The following is a 16346-nucleotide window of genomic DNA, read 5'->3' as shown; positions in this document are numbered from 1 at the left end:
CCACCAGTAATTTTTCTTCAAGTCATTGTACATTTTGGTTGCATCTGGATGAATTGAATATTTTGATTTATGTGCCTCATCTAGAATGAGCGTTTTAATTGAACAAGGCTTAGGAATCCAAATTCGTCCAAAACAAATCCAAATCTTAAATCCTTTGTCATTTTCCTCCAAATATCGGACTTGACCAACAATTCTTTCGCACTTTAAATTTTCTTCTTTTAGTGCTTCCTTTTGCGCAGTTTTAATTTGGTCGAATAAGTCCGAATTTACAATCAGTTTATATGATTGTACCTTAATCGGAGAATAATTCTCTTTTCGACTTAGAGCATCAGCAACAACGTTGGCTTTACCTGGGTGGTAGAGTATTTCACAGTCATAATCTTTAACTAATTCCAACCACCGACGTTGTCTCATGTTCAACTCTTTCTGATCAAAGAAATACTTTAGACTTTTATGATCAGTATAGATAGTGCATTTTGTTCCATATAAATAGTGCCTCCAGATCATTAGCGCAAATACTACTGTTGCTAATTCGAGATCATGGGTCGGGTAGTTTGCTTCATGTGACTTCAATTGACGTGAGGCATATGCTATCACTTTCCCTCTTTGCATAAGAATGCAACTCAATCCAATACATGAGGCGTCAGAATAAACTACAAAATCCTCTGTTCCTTCTGGTAAAGCTAGTATCGGAGCTCTAGTTAGCTTTTCTTTCAAGATTTAAAACGCCTTTTCGTGTTCTGAGATCCATTCAAATTTGGAATTCTTTCGAGTTAGCTTTGTTAACGAGGAGGCTATTTTCGAAAAATCTTGAATGAAACGCCGATAATAACCGGCTAAACCAAGAAAACTTCTGACTTCAGCTGGAGTCTTCGGAGGAGACCAATGCATAATAGATTCTATTTTAGCGGGATCCACTAAGATACCCTCCTCGTTCACTACATGACCTAAGAATTGAACTTCTCGAAGCCAAAATGCACATTTAGAAAACTTTGCGTATAGCTTTTCTCTTCTTAAGGTATCAAGAACCTCACGAAGATGTTGAGCATGATCTTTTTCGGTTCGAGAATATATGAGAATGTCATCGATGAACACGATAACGGAACGATCAAGCATTGGCTTACATACTCGATTCATAAGATCCATAAATCGTTAAGCCGAATGGCATCACAACGAATTCATAATGTCCATAACAAGTACGAAAAGCCGTCTTAGGTACATCTTCTTCACGTACCTTTACTTGATGATATCCCGATCTTAGATCAATCTTTGAAAACCAACTAGCACCTTGCAGTTGATCAAAAAGATCATCAATTCTAGGTAAAGGATACCTATTCTTGATGGTCAATTTATTCAATTCACGGTAATCAATGCACATCCGCATGCTATCGTCTTTCTTTTTAACGAACAAAATAGGTGCGCCCCAAGGTGAAACACTTGGGCGAATATAGGCCTTTGTCCAAAAGATCTTGGAGTTGAGACATCAGCTCCTTCATCTCGCTTGGTGCCAACCGATATGGCGATTTAGCCACTGGTTTAGCTTCTGGAACTATATCAATTTTAAACTCGACTTCCCTTTCCTGTGGAACCCCCGGTAGCTCATCAGGAAAAACGTCAAGGAATTCATTAACAACATGGACTTGATCAAGTTCCTTTCCTTTTTATTTTGTATCAATCACGTAGGCGAGAAACGTATGATGACCATGCTTCATATAACTCCTCACCTTTGCCGTCGAGCATATTATAATATCATTCTTCCTTTCTCCATAAACACAAATTTGTTTTCTAGTTGGTGATAGAAATTGAACGATTTTTCTATTACAAACTATAGACGCCTGATGTTGGGATAACCAGTCCATCCTAATAATTACATCAAATTCCCTTAGTGTAATAGGAATTAAGTCGATAGAATATTCTTCTTCTTGAATAATTATTTTACAATTTCGACATACTTCGGAGATGACAAAGCTCTTATCACTAGCGATTTCGACGTCTAATGAATTTATTAATTTACTTATACTAAAAGAACTATGGCAAGAAAAAGTTTTGGGTATGAAGGATCTACTAGCTCCAGAATCAAATAAAACATAGGCAGGGAGGGAATTTACGAAAAAGGTACCTGATACGACATCAGGTATAACCTTCGCCTCCTCTGCGGTGATTTGAAAAGCCCTGCCTCGGGGTTTTGGAGCTTCCAACTTCTTCACGTTCTCGGCAGTTCTGGATCCTTCTATCGCCTTTCCATTCCTTGCCCTCAACTCTGGGCAATCATTTTCATGTGGCCCGGTTTATAGCATTTATAACATAAGTTCACTGGACTAGTACACTCTGGTGCCGTATGCCCAAGTCTCCCGCACTTATAACAAGTTGGATTCTTATGACGACATTCCCCGAAATGCCTCTTTCCACAGAACTGGCAAGTACTAGATTCTTTCTTAAAGCTAGATACTTTTGTAGGCTTAAAAATTTTCGCTTTCTTTGCTGGTGCTGCAGGAATTTCAACATCTAGCTTTCATTTCCCATCTCTTTCAACTTGTATTTTTAGCTCCACCTCTCGTTCACGTGCCCAATTAAGAAGCTCCTAGAGACTTCCACATTTTGATGGAGAAATAAATTCTCTTATCTCCGTTTTAAGGATAAGATGGAAACGAGTCATCCACGCTTCTTCACTAGTTAAAAGAGAAGGGAAAAACTTTGCTTTATCATAGAAAATTCCAAATATTTCGTCCACCGTTTCATTGCGTTGACGCATATGAAGAAGTTCTTCGGTGATACGATCAATTGCAACACGGGGACTGAAATGTTTTAGGAAGATTGGTTTAAACTCTTCCCAAGACATATTTCTTATCGCTTCCCTACCTTTTTCCTTTTTGACCATATCCACCAGCCTTTAGCTCGTTCAACTAATTGGTTTGTTGCAAACATCACTTCATCAACCGCGTCGCAGTGACACGTATCAAAAATAGTCTCCATAGCTGTAATCCACCTTTGGCTTATCATGGGGCCTATTTCTCCCTTAAATTGTGACGGTTTACAAGCCATGAAATTTCTATACGCACATCGATGCGTATCTACCTCCACTCTTGGTGCCCTCCCACGATCTCGAGAGGCTTTTCCACATTCGATTCATTCTTTTTCAGATTTTCTTCTAGCATAATTCCTATAGAATTTTGCATTTCGGCTAGAAGAAATGGAATATTAGCTTCACATGCTTTCCCCACCTCAATTGCAATTTGCTTGCGAATTTCATCAGGTACATTTTTTGTAGAATTGTCTTGATGAGGTAAAGATGCGGGGATCTTTCTGAAGCATTATCTACATGCTATTCTATATTACGGTTTCCATCACCGTGTACAATATTTCATTCTTCCTCCGCCATATCTTTTTACTGTGACGAATAATTTATTTATTATTATTTTCATTCCATAATCTTATCTCTTCTAAGGTACTTTATCTACGGCCTTTGTACTTCTCAATCTATTGTTAATTCTAACAATTTATCTAAGGCCATAAGCACAAAGCACCGTATATGCACATATGATGTAATAATTATAAACACGCAATTCATTTCATGCATATTTATTTTCCTCCACTTACTCTTTGTTGTTTCCAACACAATATAATTATTGAGAATTCATAACGGTATGATACATTTTCTCTCATACTGGCCAGGTATGAAAGAAATATATTATACTCATCTTGATCTCCCAACTACTATATTGTCTTTTAAATATACAAATTTCAGTTTTCACATATTTTTTCTTTTAATTTCATTTATGCACCCATAAAAAACTCCCCTTTTGTAGCTTCCATGAACCGCTTCTGGACTGAACCTTCTCGTTTTTTTTATCAAGAGCACTTATGGTTCGAGTCTAAGTATTTATTTTGAATACTTAAATCTCTCGAACCGTGCTCTGATACTAACTTGAAACACCCTAACTTTTTTTTTATAAATAATATTTTCACAAAATATATATCAGAGTATGTCCCAGTTTACATCCAGAACATGTTACTCGTGGTGACGTTTTATTTTATAAAAATATATATTATACAAAAAAACATATATGTTTAAAACAAACTTTATTATACAAACTATTAAACACGAGAGTATGGTTCTCTTGTCAGTCTAGTTCCGTTCATGAAGCTTTAACCATTTAGGGGCGCTTTTTCTGAAATCATTTTAAAACATATTTTTATTAGCTTTCGCTAAGTAAGCACACCATTTTATAAAAATATGTTTTATTTTTATTTGGAATTTAACATCCAAATTCCTTGGGATTTCAACACCCGAAATCCTTATATTTACTCCACAATTTTCTTTGGGAATTCAACACCCGAATTCCTTAGGATTTCAACACCTGAAATCCTTAATTTTACTCCTCATTATTCTTTTGGAATTCAACACCCGAATTCCTTATGAGCTCATTTTTAACCCACGAGGGTTATTAACTCCCCCTTTATATTTGGGGTTCAACACCCGAACCCCTTTATTTTCAACTCCCGAAATCTTTTTATATATAGTATTAAAATTTTGGAGTTTCAACTACCGAAACCCTCGGGACTCGTAACCCATATTTTTATTAGAGGCATACCACCATATTTATTGTAAACTATAGCCTCTTTTTAAGCCACACATTAAGTCACATACTTGGACCCACAATCATTTCTCAAATAATCATATATATGCGTATCAAAATAAACATATATAAAACGCTTGTAAAAATAACATGATCATGGTCCGTATACTTACCGGAGACAATAGTATACGAGTTCCGTTTCCTGGTGACTAATATGTTCGATGGCTAATGAATATAATTCCCCTCTAACTCCAGTTTACTTATTAATTGAGAAGTATATGTGAGTAATAGATAGATAATATTGTTTATAGTATAGATTGGTATAATTGATTTGTTAATATCTCCATCCATAATACTAGGAGATGTTTATGGTATAGATTAGTATGATTGATTTGATGATATCTCCATCTATGATAGGAGATTTGTTTTGTATCTATATATTCAATGGAATGAGAATAAGGAGGCAAGCATTCATTTACCAAATAACTTACATGGTATCAACCTATTCCCGATCCTCCTAACCCTACCCCTTCCGCCGCCTCCCCTACATCATCTCCACCCTTCTCCTCTCTCGTTCCTCGGCGCTGTCCCATGGCCGATCAGAAACTGCACCCGGCTGCCACAGTTTCCAACATCCGAACATCTGTCCCCATTACCCTGGACAACGATGCTTCCGACTACAACATCTGGTCGGAGCTATTTCGGAACCATTGCACGGCTTTCCTGGTGGCCGACCACCTGGCACCACGCCCGCAACCCACCAACCCAACCTCCTCAACTTCAACAGACACGCAAGCACCACCCCCTCCCCCTGCAGCCGACTCATGGGAACGCCTCGACGCCATTGTCCTACAATGGATTTATGGCACAATTTCTCCCGGTCTCTTGAAAACCATCATCAAAAAGCGCACCTCTGCGTTTGAAGCCTGGACGGCCATCGAGAATATTTTTCAAGACAACAAAGCCACTCGGGCTCTCTTCCTCAAACAAAGGTTCGCAACCACTCGTCTTGAAAACTTTTCTTCTATGCAGGAATATTGCCAAGCCATCAAGGTCATCGCCGATCAGTTAACCAACGTGGATGCCCCTGTCGATGAACAGGACTTAGTGCTCCAAACCCTCTCCGGTCTCACGGAACAATATGAAACCATTAGCACCATCCTGCAAAATACCAAACCCCTACCCTCCTTCTTTGAAATCAGGTCTCAATTATGCATGCATGAAACAACCAAAGCTAACCAAGCCATGCACCATGCCTCCCAAGCCGCCACAGCCCTCCACACTCACACTCAAACTCGCTCTCCCTCACCATCTCCTGACAACCCTTCAGCCCGAACCAGCCCGGACTTCTCCCTTGGTCGTGGCAGATCTCGGGGACGAGGCCGCGGCCGGTCCTCGCACTCTCAAGCCAACCGCTCCCGTAGCGCGCAACCTCACCAAAACCAACACCAACACCCTTACATCATCTTCCCCAACAACTGGGCCACTAACCAATGGTCCTCTTTCCTTCACCACCCCGGAAACCCGACCACCAATAGCCAACCACCCTGCCCCTACCCTTCCACACCACGCCCACACAACTCCCCGGGTATTCTAGGACCGGCCCCTGCTCAGGCTCACTTGGCCTCCTACCGACCATCCCCCACGGACATCGCGCAGGCTCTATATACACTGTCTTTGAATCAACAAGGTGATCCGATTGGTTTCATGGACACCGGCGCTACCGGGCATATGCAACAGTCAGGTAATCTTTCCCCGTCTATTTTTAATCCTTGCACTAATAAATCTATTATAGTTGGTAATGGCATGAGCATTCCGGTACTTGGACAAGGCAATCAAACCTTACCCCCACCTTATCCACCTTTCAAACTCAATAATGTCCTCTATTCACCCAACCTGATTAAAAATCTCATATCCGTTCGTCGCTTTACAACGGACAATTTCGTTTCTATTGAATTTGACCCGTTTGGTTTTGTTGTGAAGGATCTGAAGACGCAAGCACCTATCCTACGATGCAATAGCTCGGGCGACCTATATCCCCTCACCGCCAACTTTACCAAGTTTTTGCACTCCCCCACAGCTCTCACGGCTACAACCCAAGACCGTTGGCATCAACGCCTTGGACACCCGGGCGACAACTTATTGCACTCGTTGAAGTCGTCTTCATTTATTAATTTTAGCAAAACAAACAATGCACTTTGTCAATCTTGTGTTTTTGGCAAAAGTGTCAAACTTCCTTTTTATGATTCTCTTAATAAATCTTGTTTGCCATTTGACATTATCCATAGTGATTTGTGGACTTCACCGGTTATGAGTACCGGTGGACATCGATATTATATATTATTTTTAGACGATCACACCGATTTTCTATGGACCTACCCCCTCCCCCATAAATCCGATGTGTATGCTACCTTCACAAATTTTCACAACATGATTACCACTCAATTTGAACGTAAGCTAAAACAATTTCAATGTGACAATGGCACTGAATATACTAACAACAATTTCATGACCTTTTGTCGCATAAATGGCTTACAATTTCGTTTCTCTTGCCCACATACGTCATCTCAAAATGGTAAAGCGGAACGCAAAATCCGCACCATTAATAATATGATCCGTACCCTTTTGGCCCAAGCATCTCTTCCCCCATCCTTTTGGCATCACGCCCTTGAAACCGCAACCTATCTTATTAACATCCTTCCCAAGAAAACTCACAAATTCCTCTCTCCCACCACCCTCCTCTATAATGTCTCACCCACATACGACCACCTTCGTGTGTTCGGGTGCTTATGCTACCCCATTCTTCCTCCCACCACCTCCCACAAACTTACTAACCGCTCCCAACCTTGTGTATTCCTCGGCTACCCATTGAACCACCGCGGGTATAAATGCTTCGATCTCAACACCAACAAAATGTTAATATCTCGCCATGTTTATTTTGAGGAATCCATATATCCTTTCTCTATTCAAAAACCAACCTCACCTCCCGACTACACCTTCCTAACACCACCTCTACACCCCTCATTCTGGTCTCACATTATTCCTCCCTCTCCTGCGGACAATTCACCAGGCCAACCAGGCCAACCGCATACCGGACCCTCCCCCGGCCCACCTATTCGTCTCCAATCTGAAAGCCAATCTTCAACCCCAACAACCAGCCCACCTGCTTCTGGCCCACCCCCAGCCAGCCCACCTGCTTCTGGCCCACCAACAGCCACCTCTTCCCTACCTATACAACCGAACCCACCTATCTCTCCTACCATACCCCCAGCCCCGCCGGCCCCCACCCGCACCATGCGCACACGTGCCATGGATGGCATCTCTAAACCAAAACAGGTTCTTAACCTCCACACAGATACTACCGCCCCCCTTCCCAAATCCCCGACAACTGCCTTGTCCATACCAGAATGGCACAATGCCATGAAAACTGAGTTTAGTGCACTGCTTAAAAATGAGACTTAGGAATTGGTTCCTCGGCATCCAGGCATGAATATAATACGTAGTATGTGGTTGTTTAAACACAAGTTTCGGTCAGATGGCACTTTGGAGAGGTACAAAGCACGACTGGTGTGCGATGGTCGTGGTCAACAGGTTGGGGTCGATTGTGGTGAAACGTTCAGTCCCGTGGTTAAACCATCCACCATTCGGACCGTCCTTACTATAGCACTTTCTAACTCTTGGCCAATTCATCAGTTGGACGTAACTAATGCCTTTCTTCACGGGAACCTGCAAGAAACAATCTTTATGTATCAACCAATGGGGTTCCGCCACCGGGATTATCCAGATCATGTCTGTCGTCTGAAGAAGTCTCTCTACGGACTTAAACAAGCTCCCCGAGCTTGGTACCAGCGGTTCACTGACTTCGTTCTTCAACAAGGGTTCACTCAATGCAAATCAGACAATTCCTTATTTTTATACCGCCACGGCCGTAACATTGCTTATCTACTCATATATGTGGATGATATAATCCTCACCACCTCATCTCACTCACTTCGCCAGCAGCTAATGTCCATCCTTGCAGGGGAATTCGCCATGAAGGACTTAGGTCCTTTATCTCATTTTTTGGGCATTTCCGTCACACGACAGGGTGACGGTTTATTTTTATCCCAACAAGCATATGCTAAAGATATTATCCATCGTGCCGGCATGGATTCTTGCAAGCCTTCCACAACACCCGTTGACACCCACAGCAAACTGAGTAGTGAATCTGGGCCCTTACTTGATAATCCTACTAATTATAGAAGTCTAGCCGGTGCATTGCAATATCTCACCTTCACCAGACCAGACCTCACCTATGCTGTTCAACAGATTTGCATACATATGCACTCTCCTCGGGTTTCTCACTGGAACGCTTTAAAACGCATCATTCGGTATCTTCAAGGCACCTCCGAGTTTGGACTTCATCTCTCCTCCACTTCATCTTTATATCTTCGAGCATATACCGACGCTGACTGGGCTGGGTGTCCCGACACCCGTCGATCTACCTCCGGATACTGTGTCTATTTGGGCGACAACTTGATCTCCTGGTCCTCTAAACGTCAGTCAACCATCTCTCGCTCCAGTGCTGAGGCTGAGTATCGTGGACTTGCTAATGTCGTGGCCGAATTATGTTGGCTTCGGAATCTACTTCTTGAACTTCATCGGCCCCTATCCAAAGCATCGATTGTGTATTGTGATAACCTAAGTGCCATCTACCTTTCCGGAAACCCGGTTCAACATCAACGAACCAAGCACATTGAGCTGGATATTCACTTTGTCCGTGAGCATGTTCAAAAGGGCCTAGTTCGAGTTATTCATGTCCCTTCCAGAAACCAAGTGGCTGACATCTTCACCAAAGGACTACCTCGGACTCTTTTCGAAGATTTTCGCTCCAGTCTAAGCATTCGCCCTCCTCCCGCTTCGACTGCGGGGGTGTAATAGATAATATTGTTTATAGTATAGATTGGTATAATTGATTTGTTAATATCTCCATCCATAATACTAGGAGATGTTTATGGTATAGATTAGTATGATTGATTTGATGATATCTCCATCTATGATAGGAGATTTGTTTTGTATCTATATATTCAATGGAATGAGAATAAGGAGGCAAGCATTCATTTACCAAATAACTTACAGTGAGGTATATGCGCTGCCAACAAATCTTAAGGGTGAAGATTCCTCAATATATTATTATTTTTATTTTTCTGCTGTAGATACGTGGCCTTATAAGATCATTTACTTGCATAAAAATATTGCCATCTTGCATTCACTATTATCCTTATCCTATATTATTATTATTATTATAACATATTATTGTTATTTATTTAAATAAAACATCAAAACACACTATCACACACACACGGGCACTTTTTTTTCTAATTTCTTTTTATTAATAGTAATAACTTTATTATATTCAATTTCTATGTTATTTTAAACGATATTCGATTTACGTTGAACGCTTGTTTAATTAAAACCTCATATCTTCATGAGTCATTTACTCGCTACTTACTCGTCTACTAATATTTGAAATATAGATTTCAAATATTTTATTTTTATCCATAAAATAGGATGTTACAACTGATTCGGGTCCAGAACCGGTTTTTTTGTGCACGTCTACGTAGGGGTGTGCACGAATAAAAAAAAGCGATTCAAAACTGAAAAACCAACCTGAAAATTCCAAACCGAATTAGAAATCAACGGTTCAGTTTTGAATTTTAGTAAAAATCGAAATATCAGTTTTGGTTCGATTTTGTGTTTTTTATATACAGAACTAAACCGAACCCAAAAAACCGATTTGTTGAATTACTTTTTTTATTGAACCGTTTATGTTCTATAATTTGGATATTTGTTTTATTTTAACGTTAATCGATTATGTTTTGACGATTTGGATGAGATTAAATTATTTTAAATGAAAGTACCTTTTATGAGTTCTTAATTTCTAGCCAAAATGCACAACATTTTATAATTATTAATTTTAAAAAAATATTTGGCCAAATTTCAAAATAGCACGTGTTAAATTTCTTTGGCCCGAAAATTACTAGACCGATTAGCAAAACCGAATTGAACTGGAACATTGAAAACCCGTAGACCCGAAGCTGGAAAAACCAAACCGAATGATTTTGAAAAAACAAAAAACAGAAACTTTGGTTTTCGGTTAGGTTTTAGCCTACAACCGCATCGAATAACACCACACACACCCCTAGGCAAAGGGTTTACATGTGTAATAGTTAGATTAATCTGTGTTATTGTTTAGATCTGTCCTGAAACCAGATATAAGCAATAACACAGATTAATCCGTGATGTTGAAGGTGAAATACAATGACACCACTTGGATCTCGCATCGGACAAAAGAACGAGAGTGAAACGTGAATACAGAGAATAACCTTGTAAAGAGTGAAACGGGACTAATAGAAATAGTTACGTTTTATATTTGTTAAAAAATGAGCCGGATTTTAGACTTTAGAATTTAGAATTTTTTCTTAAAAGAGTGTTGGTGAGAAAAATATTTACCAATTTGGTGTTGATTCAAAACTATTTACTAAAAGAGTGTTTTAGATATTTTTTGTTTTTCACTCTTAATTTTATTGGGCAACTTGTATTTTAATAATTATAACATCATTAAACCTATTTTTTTAATTACTCTCAACCATATGTGTATTTTACATGAATAATAAAAATTGGTACGGGTAAAATGAATCGGTTTTTTTTTATATATTTGGTCAATCAAAATTTATCCATAATAATATATGTGGATCTGGAAAAATAAAAACTTTATTTTCAAGTTGTATAAAAATTTAAGCAAATTAATAAGGCAAAAATAATTAGGCAAATAAATAGATTTTCTAGCAAAGCATAATTACATTTTCTTTCGGTAAGCTTTTTTTTAATTGTTTTATCAAGAAGAAATGTTTATATATTTTTCACACACAATGCAAAGTGAAGATAAAAGTGATGCGGTGTCATTTTCATAATTACGTGAATTAATGCGTAATTACGCTACTAACATATTTTTCAAATAACATAATTGTATTACGCTAGTTCATTTTTTTTATTTCTATATTTTTATAAATATATAAAGTTGAATTATATATTTAATTATATATGTGTGAGAAAAAAAATTAACTAAAAGAAAATGTATAAAAAAAAGTTGAATCATTTTTCGTTATAACGATAGTGGAAGTTTTTGAAAAAAAAAGATATCATTTTTTATGTTTTGCTAGGAAATCGATTTAATTAATGCTTAAATTTTTATACAGCAAAGTTTTTATTTTTCCAGATCCCCAAATATTATTTATGGATAAATTTTGATTGACCAAGTATATAAAAAAATATGATTCATTTTACCCGTACAATTTTTTATTATTTGTAAAATAGACATTTGATTGAGTAATTAAAAAAATAGGTTTAATGGTATTAATTATTAAAATATAAGTTACCCAATAAAATTAGAAGTGAGAAACAAAAATTATTTAAAAACACCCTTTTAGTAAATCGTTATGAATTAACACCAAATTGGAATTTAAACTCTGTTTATAAAAGTTTAATTTGATTGTTATAAATAATGATTTTAAATTGAATTTAACCGAAAGAGGTGGGAGGCATTGATGTTGGTTGGAAAGCCTTTTTAGACCATGTGTAGTCATAACTCTTCACATCCAGGCATTATGCGCCACGTGGCGCCCGGTCAGAGCTATTGTTTTTTACAAAAACAGGCTGTAGTCATAACTCTCCACCCCCAGGCATTATGCGTCACGTGGCGCCTAGTCACTTTTACACTTTTCGTTTTTTTTAATTTTTAATAAGAATAATCAAATAACAATAATATTTTATTAAATAAATATTACATGAAAATAAAAAAAAAATATTCGTCGTTGTTGTCGTCGTCATCGTCTTCGCCCTCTTCGTCGTCGTCGTCCTCGTCGTCTTCATCGTCGTTTTCATCGTCTTCACCATCGTCGTCGTTGTCTTCATCATCGTCTTCATTATTGCCATCGTTTTTATCATCGTTTTCACCAGGCAGAGGCCGATACATCCAAAGATGTTGGACCAAATCCTCGCTTAGTGCGTTATGAATCTCTCTTGACCGCACGAAATCCGAGTTTTCGAGTCGTTGCTCCATACTTGCCGGAGTCCGTGGTGGATCCGGGTCCGGTATGAAAGTTGGACATATTGCTCTTCCCTCGTCCTCGATGATCATGTTATGCATTATGATACACGCATACATAGCACATCTCATTCTTTCTAAAGACCATAGACGACAAGGATTTTTAACATAATGCCATCATTGTTAAAGAACACCAAAACACCTCTCGATATCCTTTCTCGCAGACTCTTGCACTTTCTTAAAATACTGTCTTTTTTCATCCATCGGGTCTCTGAATGTTTTAACGATTATCACGAACTTTGGATATATTCCATCACCCAAATAGTACCCATGATGGTAGAAGTTATCGTTAGCCAAAAACGAAGCGACGGGAACGGTCCCAGATATGCAACTCTCAATCACAGGAGACTGCTCTAAGACGGTTATGTCATTGTTGGAACCGGGAACACCAAAGAATGCCGACCAAATCCAAAGGTCGCATGAAGCGATCGCTTGAAGGCTGACCGTTGGTCCCTTTTGGTCACCTTGTGTCAATATTGACCTCGCCATGATGTTGGACAATTAGCCCATTCCCAATGCATACAATCTACACTCCCTATCATGCCGGGGAAACCATGCACCATTGTATATGCCTCGTAAAGACGTTGTAGATCGTTAACGTTGGGCTCTCTCAGATAATGTGGTCCATATAGTTTAAATATTGCTATATTTTACAAAACTTTTATAAAATAAATTATCACAGTAAACAAGTGATAAACTATTTAAAAAAAACAAAACGTACCGTAACAAAAATACTTCAAGGTGTCCCGAGTTGTTTTTTCAGCCATCTTTAAATACTCGTCGTTGATGTCGGTCGTGTTTCCGTAGGCGAGCACGCGCACGGCTGACGTAACCTTTTGAATAGCCGTGAATCCTAGCGTCCCTCGAGCGTCAGGCTTTTGCTGAAAGTAATCAAACTCACGCTCCAAATCATTGGTGATGCGCATAAATAAATTTTTAGACATCCGAAAACGACGCCTAAAGGTCTTCGGGTTCTTGTATCTCGGCGAGTCGCAGAAGTAATCCGCCATCAACCGGTTGTTGGCTTCGGCACGATCTCGTTCGATATATGCTTTTTTTGAAACGGGGGGTGGAGAGCTAATCGAACTCGTAACGGAACTCATATACTTTGTCGCGAGCATAATCGCACTCGTAACCGCCTGTTTCTCCTCCACGTCCTCGGCTTGTTGGTCGGGCCCGAAAAACTGATTATATATAGATGAGGATCCATATATAGTGAATTTTGTGTAAGGAATTATAGAGTTGAAAGAGAATTTTTATAAATTTGATGAGGTTGATTGAGGATGAAATGGTTTAATATATAGGAAATAATTTTTTTTTATTCTCCAACGGTAAACAAGCAACGGTCAATTTTTGATTTTTGTGCCTTTTGTAGCGTTTTATATAAAACGTGTCAAAAAAAAATTACAAAACGCAGGGGAGGGGGGCGGTGTACCCCCGCGTTATCCATCACAAAGCAACCCAAAACGCGCCCAGTACGGGCGGTCTTAGAATACATTTTATGTGGCACCATTAATTCCTTTTTTAGCAATTATTATGAGCTTTTAAATATTGGTTTCTCAATAATTAAAAAAAAAAACAGTTTTTCATTCTTTTATAAATTTTGCTTGAGACACCTAAAGACATCGAGTTGTCCATGGGTGGATGATAGTAAAATTGGCCTTCAAAAAGAAAAAAAGAAACTTAGGATGTCATTGATCACATTACCGGTATATGTGTCTCAAGACGCGTGAGCTTTCGATCCGAGTCAACACAAAAGTATTTATTACACCAAATCAACATGTACTGCCACGGATTAACAACAAACCATAAACAAAACATACAAACGACATAATTAACAACCTTAAATCTAAACCATCACGTATTCGGTCCATTTTCGCCTTCTTGTTCCTCCAATAACATCCCCGATTCATCACTAGCCGGTGTAGCATTGTTTCCCGCTTCTTTCGCCTTAAGCGCTTGTAACTTTTCATGATTATAATAACCAACACCGAAAAACGCAACCACATACCCGAACAAATTAATAGGTGTCACTGAATCTTTAATCACCGACCACGAAAACGCGATCAACAACCAATCTTTCACAACACCCGCAACATTCATAGTCAAAGCGGAAGTCTTCCCAACCAACAAGAACACCGCAAGATTCAACCCGAATGCACATAACGAATTCGTCCCAAATATAAAAAAATCGAAACGAAAGCTTGATGAATCTCTTAACTTAGGAAACTCCATAATCATCCACGGAACCGACAAGAACACCAAGCAACACGGGGCGACATAGTAAAGCGAGGCGATCGGGTTAAACGTGATCCCTTTAGAAGTTAACAAAATCTGAATCAAAACCAATCGTGTCGCTTCAAACCCGACCGCACCCAATTGTAAAACCACCCCAAACGGGTCGAATTTGGCTTCACCATAAGCCGCTATTGCGACACCAAACGAGACCATAAGCATATTACTGATAGTCTTGGTTTTAAAATCTTCTTTTTTAAATAAAATCCCTATCGAATACACTGCGACGGGCATTAAGGCTTTGAGCATTTGAATAAACGAAACGGAGAGATAAATGTAGGCCGAATTTGAAAGCCAAAGGCTTAGAGAATACAGAAACCCGATCGGAACAACTGAGTTTATGTAAACGTTGCGAGTCATTTGAACTGGCTCGACGAATTCGAGGATGTCAATGAGAATGTAAGCTAATGAAGAACAAAAGGTCATGTGGATCATGGTGAGTGAGATTGGGTATGGCCAGTTGTACAACTTTTGGTCTAGGATGTATTTGTTGTAGATGATTACTATGAAGCTTAAGAAGATCCAAATTGTGACATAGGTGTAGGAGATTATTATTTTCTTTAAAATGCTTTCGGTTAATGCAATTTCTTTGCCCATTTGTACAAATGATTTGGTTTGGAAATTTAGTAGAAATTATTAATGTTTTTTAAGGGGGAAGAAAGATGATGTTTGTTGAAGGAATTTGGGCTTTATGGAATCAGATGATTTTGTAGAAATTATTGATGTTTTTAAAGGGGAAAAAGATGAAGTTTGTTGAAGGAATTTGGGCTTTATGGAATCATATGATTTAGTAGAAATTATTGATGTTTTTAAAGGGGAAAAAGATTAAGTTTGTTTAAGGAATTTGGGCTTTATGAAATCATATGTTATAGTAGAATTATTGATGTTTGTTCATCCATAACGTACACGAGTCCATAACCTTATAAAAGATATATCAAAATATTGAGAAATAAATTAAACATAGGTGCGACTTTAACTTTTTGTGAAGAAAGTGATGAAAAAGGTGATTAGAGTAAATAAAATGAAAGGGGGTTAAAATTGTATATTATCTCTGTTATCTTTATAAAAATTGTATATTATCTCTATTACATTATAATCGAGATAGGCAACCTTTTGCTCCCTACACTCTCTCTCTCATGATCTCATGAGACGCCTCAACATTCAATGTCCATTCATGTCTCTGGCTTATTCTCGATTGTTTATGGCGAAATCAATTCTGCAACTGTTGCCCTGTCGTCGCATTAACATCCCATTATTTTCATCCATTGAGATGCTTACGTTACCACCCCTCTGCCTGAAAGGTTAAATTAATTGAAGACCTTGTACCT

At 38.6% G+C, this 16346-nt stretch overlaps 2 pseudogenes; both read right to left on the bottom strand.

Moving 5' to 3' along the window:
• Window positions 1-720: 720 nt before the first annotated feature.
• Window positions 721-1116, bottom strand: LOC143577274 (putative mitochondrial protein AtMg00860 pseudogene; annotated as a pseudogene).
• A 13360-nt stretch (window positions 1117-14476) lies between these two features.
• LOC143577280 (putative sugar phosphate/phosphate translocator At5g25400 pseudogene) lies at window positions 14477-15896 on the bottom strand (annotated as a pseudogene).
• Between the last annotated feature and the right edge of the window lie 450 nt (window positions 15897-16346).

The sequence above is a fragment of the Bidens hawaiensis genome, unplaced genomic scaffold, assembly GCF_021521415.1.
Source record: "Bidens hawaiensis isolate Kalapana, Puna unplaced genomic scaffold, B.hawaiensis_p1.1 tig00028501_1, whole genome shotgun sequence".
Classification (NCBI taxonomy): domain Eukaryota; kingdom Viridiplantae; phylum Streptophyta; class Magnoliopsida; order Asterales; family Asteraceae; genus Bidens; species Bidens hawaiensis.
This window is presented reverse-complemented; position numbering and strand designations above follow the sequence as displayed.